Raw genomic sequence first — 9,375 nt, 5'->3', positions numbered from 1 at the left:
TCTTCTAGACTGTGAGCCCACTGTTGGGTAGGGACCGTCTCTATATGTTGCCAACTTGTACTTCCCAAGTGCTGAGTACAGTGCTGTGCACACAGTAAGCACTCAATAAATATGATTGATTGATTGATATGTACATAAGTGCAATGGGGCTGAATAGCAAGTGCTTAAAGAGTACAAATCCAAGGCAAGGGTGGCGCAGAAGAGAGAGAGAGTAGGGGAAATGAAGGCTTAGTGGGGGAAGGTCTCTTGTGGGAAGTGTGATTTTAAGAAGGCTTTGAACGTGGGGAGAGTTGAGATATGAAGCCTGAAGGTGTTCCAAGCCAGTGGGAGGATGTGGACAAGGGCTGAATTTTGCTTTATTAGTATTCTCTGCTGATGTGAATAATTATGATGTGATTAGAATAATTCAGAGACCACCGGAGTTACACTAAGGAGGCTTACCAGCCCTTCAGATTTTCCACCTGTGATCAAGTCCCATCCAGGAACTTGGTCAGGAAAACCGGTTTCTTTGTGGTGGAAGGCTTGGCTTTAAGTCAACATGGCAGGGTTGCTATTAAGTTTGAGGCACAGTCACCTCAGCAGAAGATCTGGCCACGACACCCACCGATGCCTCAGAAAGAGGCCTTGTGATGAGAAGCAGCAAGCAATAGTAGCGCTCGTCTACAGGGTTGCAAATCAAAAGGCCAAGGGGTGAGGGGCGGGGGATGAGGAATAATAATAATTGTGGTGTAAGTTAAGTATTTACTCTGTACCAGGCACTGTAGTAAGCGCTGGGGTGGATATAAGCAAATTGGGTTGGAGACAATCCCTGTTCTGCATAGGGCTCACACTCTTTATCCCCATTTTCTAGGTGAGGTAACTGAGGCACAGAGAAGTTAAGTGACTCACCCAAGGCCACACAGCAGACAAGCTGCAGAGCCGGAATCAAAACCCAGGCCTGTGCTTTCTCAACTTCACATGTGGAACTGGCATTTAATCGGAGCAGAACGTGCCTTGTCCCACTTTTGTAGCCCCATTCCCCATGGTCAGGAAGCAGCAGCTGGCTCTGGCTTGATTCAGTGGGATGACAAGTCAAAATGCTGCTTCCACAATCTCCCCATTATAAGGGCAAGGATAAGGCCAAGCCACATCTTCCTTAACCCTACAAAACAAAGAGAAGCAGTGTGGTCTATGGGATAGAGCACAGGCCTCAAAGTCAGAAGGACCTAGGTTCTGCGATTTGTCTGCTGTGTGACCTTGGGCTAGTCACTTAGCTTCTCTGTGCCTCAATTACCTCATCTGTAACCATCATCATAATAAAAATGATAACATTTATTAAGCGCTTACTGTGTGCAAAGCACTGTTCTAAGCGCTGGGGAGGTTACAAGGTGATCAGGTTGCCCCACGAGGGGCTCACCGTCTTCATCCCCATTCAGATGAGGTAACTGAGGCCCAGAGAAGTGAAGTGACTTGCCCAAAGTCACACAGCTGACAAGTGGTGGAGCTGGGATTTGAACCCATGACCTCTGACTCCAAAGCCCGGGCTCTTTCCACTGAGTTACGCTGCTTCTCCGATCATCTGATGAAGACTGTGAGCCCTATCTAAGACAGGGACTGTGCCCAACCTGATTAGCTTGTATCTTCGCTAGTGGTTAGTACAGTGCCTAGCACAAAGCGTTTAACAAGTACCACACACACAAAAAAAAAACAAAACACAAAAAAACCCCCAAGCTTGTACCTTCCCTCTGGGCTCTAATTCACAGCAGGAAAGATGAGCTGCAGTTATTCCAAAGACTGTGATCCCATTGTTGGGTAGGGACCATCTCTATGTTGCCAACTTGTACTTCCCAAGCACTTAGTACAGTGCTCTGCACACAGTAAGCGCTCAATAAATATGATTGAATGAATGAATCAGCAAGCCCAAGTGAAGCGGAATTGAGATTTACATCAATCATCTAGTGCAACCCCCGAAACTTCCCATAACCCTCTTCACCAGTTCATTCCAATAAACTGTAATTTGAGAGCAGAGATTCTGTCTTTTACTTCTCATATATTTCAAATGCCTAGCAAAGTAGGCAGCCAATAGGTGCCCAGTGCAATGTTCTGCCTGCAATAGACAACCAGTGTGGCACTTTGTAAATAGAAGGACCTTCGCTAACATGGATTATTTCAATGCCTAATTCACATGGCAATCAGGAAGTTATTTCTCTTGTCTAACCCAAATCTCTCCTGCTGCAATGGAGACTCATCCTCTTATCTTGGAGACCAGCTGGTCAACATCTTCCCCATAAAACCAGTCACAGATGTGGAGACATTTGTTAAAACATCCCTCAGCCTTCTTTTCTCCAGGCTGTAAGTTTTGGGAAGCCTGACCTGAACCCGAGGATGGAAACAAAGCGATGAAGAGGGCAATGGCCTGTAGGAGAAGAAAACAGAAGAAATGAACACTGCATAGGTTTTTACCAGTTTATCTCTATAAGCATATTTAAATGAACTGTTTCTAATGAAAGAATTTTGTAAAGCCAAATAAAAACCTTCACTCATCCAGGATAAACACCTACAGTTTCTCTACCCTTTCCTCTTCAGACCTATTTTGCTTCCCTTTCATTTTTTTGTATTCTTCCCAAGACTCTCTCCGGTTTCTCCACATTGAAGTGCAGTGATCCAGATGAACACAATCCTCTCATTGGGAATGATGGCCCACCTCCCGCATGGAAGTCAATCAGTGGTATTTATTGAGTGCTTACTTTGTGCAGAGCTCTACTAGGCACTTGGGAGACCGCAATAAACTTGGTAGACAGGATCCCTGCTCCCAAGGAATTTACAGTCTAATGTGGGGGATACATTAAAATAAATTACAGGTAAGGAAAGCATATAGCAAGCGTTTAACAGATACCACAATTATTAACTAAGTGCACGAGTAGACAGCAGAGAGGGGAAATAGGATGGGTGAAGACAGCTTAGGGAAGATTTCCTGGAGGAGATAAGATTTTTAGTAGGGCGGTTAAGATGGGAAAAGTAGAGGTCCATCTTTACAGAGGGGGAGGGAGTTTCAGGCAAGAGGGATGACATTCAATAGAGATGAGATCAAGGTACAATAAGTAGGTTGGTTTTAGAGGAGAGAAGTGCGTGAGCTAGGTTATAGTGGGAGAAAAGCAACGGTAAGTAAGCGGGAGAAAGCTGATTGAGTGCCTTGAATCTGATGGTTAGGAATTTGTGATTGGTGCAGAGATGTATGGGCAACCATTGGAGGCATTTGAGTAGGGGAACATTCACAAAGCGATTTTTTAGAAAAAACGATCTGGGCAGCAAAGTATGGATTGGAAAGGGGAAAAACTGGAGACAGGAAGGTCAGTTTTCTGTCTCCTCCCTAGACTAAATTTTTGCGGGCAAGGAATGTGTCTACCAACTCTGTTGTACTCTCCCAAGCTCTCAGTACAGTGCTCTGAGCACAAGTATTCAATAAATATGATTGATTGTCAAGATTGCACTTGTGTACATATCCATAAATTACTTTAGTGCCTCCCTCCCCTACTAGACTGTAAGCTTGTTGTGTGCAGAGAACATGTCTACCAACTCTGTTATGCTCTCCCAAGTGCTTAGTACAGTGCTCTGCATACAGTAAATGCTCAAGAAATGATTGACTGATGAGTCAAGGAAAATACCAAAGACGCAGGCTTGTGAGACAAGAAGGATGGTGCCGTTGTCTACAACGATGAGACGTCTGGGGGGTTGCGGGGACAGTTTGGGAGGGAAGATGAGAAGTTCAGTTTTGGGCACCTCGAATCTGAAGCGACAGCAGGATAGCCAAGCAGAGGTGTCCTGAAGGCAGGAACAAATACGTTTGTTGAGACGGGCACAGGTCGGGGCTGGAGATGTGGATTTGGAAGTCACTAACATACAGATGGTAGTTGAAGCCCTGAGAGGGGCTGAGCTCACAAGAGAGTAGGTGTAAATGGAGAATAGAAGGGGACCCAGGACCAAACCTTGAGGGACCCCCTAACTGAGAGGGGCAGAGGAGCCGGAGAAAGAGACCCAAAAGGAGCAGCATGACAATTAGGAGGACCAGAAGAGGACAGCGTCACTGAGACTAAGGTAGACTCAGTCAATCAATTATTTATTGAGCACATATTGTATGCAGAGCACTATACAAAGTGCTTGGGAGAGTACAATGTAACAATATTACAGAGTCAGTAGACACAGTCCCTGCCCACAACAAGTGATTCCCGGTGGCATATCCCCGTATCATGTTGGCTATGTTAGTAATTCACTTACTAATTCATAGTCAGCCTGTGGTCCACTATGATTCCCAGGTCTTTCAGTGCTTCCTAGAGCTGGAAACACAATATGAAATGTGGTCTGCTAATCAGGCAGGTGCACTACGTCAAGGTTCCTTCTGCTGGACTGTGAGCCGTCGTCATGGGTTCGAATCCCGGCTCTACCAATTGTCAGTTGTGACATTGGACAGGTCACTTAACTTCTCTGTGCCTCAATTCCCTCATCTGTACAATGGGGATTAAGACTGTGAGCCCCCTGTGGGACAACCTGATCACCTTGTAACCCCCCCAGTGCTTAGAACAGTGCTTTGCACATAGTAAGCACTTAATAAATGCCTTTATTATTATTATTATTAAAAACTGTGAGCCCATTGTTAGGTAGGGCCCGTCTCTATATGTTCCCGAATTGTACTTTGCAAGCGCTTAGTACAGTGCTCTGCACACAGTAAGTGCTCAATCAATGCGATTGAATGAATGAATGAATGCTATAAAGACATTCTCTTTACTTACCCGGAAAGATCCGCTCAAAAATACAGTTGCCCCCAGGGGTTTACTTTGCCCCACAGAGATTTGAGGCACAAACAAAATGTTTTAAAAACCTACATATCAAAGGGCAGGCAACTTGTGTAGACCATTCAAGCATTCATTGCTCCAAAGATTCGTTTTTAAACTGAACTGTCACGTGGGGCTGAGCCCGCATCGGTGAAAACAACTGGAAAAATCCAACCACCATTTTACTGGGCTGGGCAGCTCTAACCATGGATCGCTGTCTCCAGCTTGGAGAGGGATGATGTGACTATAATAATAATAATAATGGCATTTATTAAGCGCTTACTATGTGCAAAGCACTGTTCTAAGCGCTGGGGAGTTTACAAGGTGATCGGGTTGTCCCACGTGGGGCTCACAGTCTCAATCCCCATTTTACAGATGAGGGAACTGAGGCACAGAGAAGTTAAGTGACCTGCCCAAAGTCACACAGCTGACAAGTGGCGGAGGCGGGATTTGAACCCATGCAGCCAGTATAGTGAACAGAAAGCCACACTCAGGAAGATGTAGCCAAGTTTCTTTTGTGGGACAGGCAAAGGGGCTACAGCTGGAAGGAAGAGAAACAGCTCCTGAGATCTTCAAAAATTGGCCCATCAATATTTGTTGGTACAGAAATCCAGGGGGGCTCACCAGGATCACTTAGTGAGAAGCAGCGTGGTTTAGTGGATTGAGCATGGGCTTGGGAGCCGGAGGACCTGGGTTCTAATCCCAGCTCTGCCACTTGTCCGCTAAGTGACTTGGACAAGTCACTTCTCTGTGCCTCAGTTCCCTCATCTGCAAAATGGGGATTAAGACTGTGAGCCCCTTATGGGACAGGAATTGCATCCAGTCTGATAACCTTGTATCTACCCCAGCACTTGCTCTCTGAAGAGCACTGTATTAAGCGTTTGGGAGAGTCCAATTCAACAGAGCGGGTAGCACCATGCCCACAAGGAGCTAACAGTTTAGAAGGGGAGATGGATGTTGATACGGAGAAGAGAAATGGCAGAGCATAAGGAAGTGCCGTGGAGGCTGGAGCCCACTGTTGGGTAGGGACTGTCTCTATGTGTTGCCAATTTGTACTTCCCAAGTGCTTAGTACAGTGCTCTGCACACAGTAAGCGCTCAATAAATACGATTGATGATGATGATCAGAGCGCATAGAGGGTAAACACCCAAGTGCTCAGGCGCTATCATGCAGAGAAGGCGGCAAATAAGTTGAGGAAATGGAAGGGCTTTAAGGTTAGTAACTGTCAGCTTTGGGCTTTGCTGCTCTTTAAACTCTAACCAAAGTTCTGGCAAACATTTACACTATCTAGTCCTCTGATGTTTTTCCAGGCTTCAGATAAAGCAGAAAAACAAACATAAGTCCCCAGTAGCAAATGTTCTTTATTACTCTCCCTGGCTGAATTTTTAGGTCAAAGCCCAAAATCTAGACCTTCGGCCTTGAGGCAGAGGTAGCTAGGTTTTCTTAATACCAAGCCATGAGGACACCGTTGGAAAAAATGCCTTTCAATTATTGTAATTCTCTTTCTGAGAAAAGCAGTTTTATTGCTCATAAAGTCCCAGAAGTGACAGCAACCACAGCTAAAGGGGCCTAGGTGGCCATACCTGAAGGATTAGCCCATAAGCCTACATCTTATATTTTCTGAATGGCTAAACTGTTATCACACACCATATCTTTATAAGCCTCATTTCAGAGAGAAATTGAACTGTCAAGTCCATGTTAGTGGTAGGGAAGCAGCATGGTGTAGTGGATAGAGCATGGACCTGGGAATCAGGTAATGGGTTCTAATCCTGGCTCTGCCGCTTGTCTGCTGTGTGTCTTTGTGTGAGCCACTTCACTTCTCTGTGCCTCACTTCCCTCATCTGTAAAGTGGGGATTAAGACTGTGAGCCCTGTGTAGGACAGGGACTTATCCTGTATCTACACCAGTGCTCAAAACAGTGCCTGGCACATAGTAAGTACTTAACAAATACCATTATTATTATTATATCAATAATGCCTTACACATTTGGCCACCCTCAGTGTTGGCTTTGACTGCTTCAGACTGACATGAGCTGAGGCCTCTCTAAAAAGCTGTTGGACTTTTATGGTTCTTATGCGTGAAACTAATTTCAGTTCTACCTTCACTCTTATTATCCATTTGGATTAATGATCTCTGCCCCTTTTTATCTTTCTCCCCTGTCCTCTCCTTAACGGCCTTTTAAATAGTTCCCCCATTTTCTCACAGACTCCTATGTACCATCACCCCAGAATTAGTGCTACAGACGAAGTCCCATTCATTCACTCGTATTTATTGAGCGCTTACTGTGTGCAAAGCACTGTACTAAACGCTTGGGAGAGTACAATATAACAATAAACAGACACATTCCCTGCCCACAGCGAGCTCTAGAGGGGGAGTGCTTGATCATTATAGTTTTTGTTAAGCACCTGGAATGTGCCAAGCACTGTACCAAGAGCTGAGGTTGATGCAAGAACAATCAAGTCAGACACAATCCCTGTCCCACATGGGGTTCACAGTCCAAGGGAGAGAGGCCAGTGTCGGAGAGCAGAAACCAATATGTTGGAAAGTGGAACCAGGGTGTAAGTTTAGAAATGTTGAAAGAAAGTTCTGCTTGTCAACTTGAAATATCTTAAGTCGAAGACTACCTGTTCTGCAGCTGCTTGATTTGTGATGCAGAGGCAGGGAGTTCCACCCAGAGGTACCCGGGGAGCAGGTCAAACATATCCCACACGAACGTTCATTTTACTCTATTTTCCATTTCAGCTCAGTACAAGCTGAGACTAAGTAACCTGGTACTACCTTGTTCTGTCAGCGCGTGATGTGAGTACAAAGAGTGGAATGCGCAGCTAAGTCACAGCCAGGAAGTGTTGGGTGGTAGAAGGGGAGGGTGGAGTCGGGAATTGGAGCTGGGGAAGCAGGAAGAATTAAAAAAGAAAACCTTTAGTAGAAACAGGCACAAGGTGGAGCTTCACAGACTTCCCAATTGAAGGAAAATCCCATTGTGTCAAGTGGATGGGAGAACACACACATAGTTCAATACAGATCATCAGACCCCATTCCCTCTCATCTTATGAAAACTCTCACCCCTTCCCTCCTCCCCTCAACTTCCATCTTCAACCGCTCACTCTCCACTGGTTCCTTCCCCCTGCCTTCAAACATGCCCACGTCTCCCCCATCCTAAAAAAAACCTCTCGACCCCACTGCCCCTCCTAGTTATCACCCTATCTCCCTCCTACCCTTTCTTTCCAAACTTTTAGAGTGAGTGGACTACACTTGCTGCCTCCAATTCCTCAATGCCAACTCTTTTTGACCCCCTCCAATCTGGCTTCCGTCCCCTACACTTCACCGAAACTGCCCTCTCAGAGATCACCAATGACCTCCTTCTTGCCAAATCCAATGGCTCCTACTCTATCCAAATCCTCCTCGACCTCTCAGCTGCCTTCGACACTGTGGACCACCCCCTTCTCCCCAACACGCTATCCAACCTTGGCTTCACAGACTCCGTCCTCTCTTGGCTCTCCTTTTATCTCTCTGGCCGTTCATTCTCAGTCTCCTTTGCGAGCTCCTCCTCCCCTTCCAATCCCCTTACTGTAGGGGTTCCTCAAGGGTCAGTTCTTGGTCCCCTTCTGTTCGCTATCTACACTCACTCCCCTGGTAAACTCATTCGCTCCCACAGCTTCAACTATTATCTCTACGCTAATGACACCCAAATCTACATCTCCACCCCTGCTCTCTCTCCCTCCCTCCAAGCTCGTATCTCCACCTGGCTTCAGGACATCTCTCCATCTGGATGTCTGCCCGCCATCTAAAACTCAATATGTCCAAGACTGAACTCATCTTCCCTCCCAAACCCTGCCCTCTCCCTGACTTTCCCGTCACTGTAGACAGCATTACCATCGTTCCCATCTCACAAGCCCGCAACCTTGGTGTCATCCTCGACTTCACTCTCTCATTCACCCCACACATCCAATCCGTCACCAAAACGTGCCAGTCTTACCTCCACAACATCGCCAAGATCCGCTTTTCCTCTCCATCCAAACTGCTATCTTGCTGGTTCAATCTCTCATCCTATCCCAAATGGATTACTGCATCAGCCTCCTCTCTGATCTCCCATCCCCCTGTCTCTCCCCGCTTCAATCTATACTTCACTCTGCTGCCCGGATTATTTTTGTATAGAAACACTCTGGGCATGTCACTCCCCTCCTCAAAAATCTCCAGTGGTTGCCTGTCAACCACGAATCAAGCAAAAACTCCTCACTATTGGCTTCAAGGCTGTCCATCACCTCACCCTCTCATATCTCACTTCCCTTCTCTCCTTCTCCAGCCCAGCCTGCACACTCTGCTCCTCTGGTGCTGCTAACCTCCTCACTGGGCCTCATTCTCGCCTGTCCCACCGTTGACCCCCAGCCCACGTCCCTCTCCTGGCCTGGTATGCCAGGCTAGCTCTCTTCCTCCCTTCAAAGCCCTACTGAGAGCTCACCTCCTCCAGGAGGACTTCCCAGACTGAGCCACCTTTTTCCTCTCCTCCTCCCCATCCCCCCCGCCGGGTCTTACCTCCTTCCCTTCCCCACAGCACTGTATCTGTTTG

This window comes from Tachyglossus aculeatus, chromosome 2 (genome assembly GCF_015852505.1).
Source record: "Tachyglossus aculeatus isolate mTacAcu1 chromosome 2, mTacAcu1.pri, whole genome shotgun sequence".
Classification (NCBI taxonomy): Eukaryota; Metazoa; Chordata; class Mammalia; order Monotremata; family Tachyglossidae; genus Tachyglossus; species Tachyglossus aculeatus.
Note: the sequence above shows the minus strand (reverse complement) of the source record.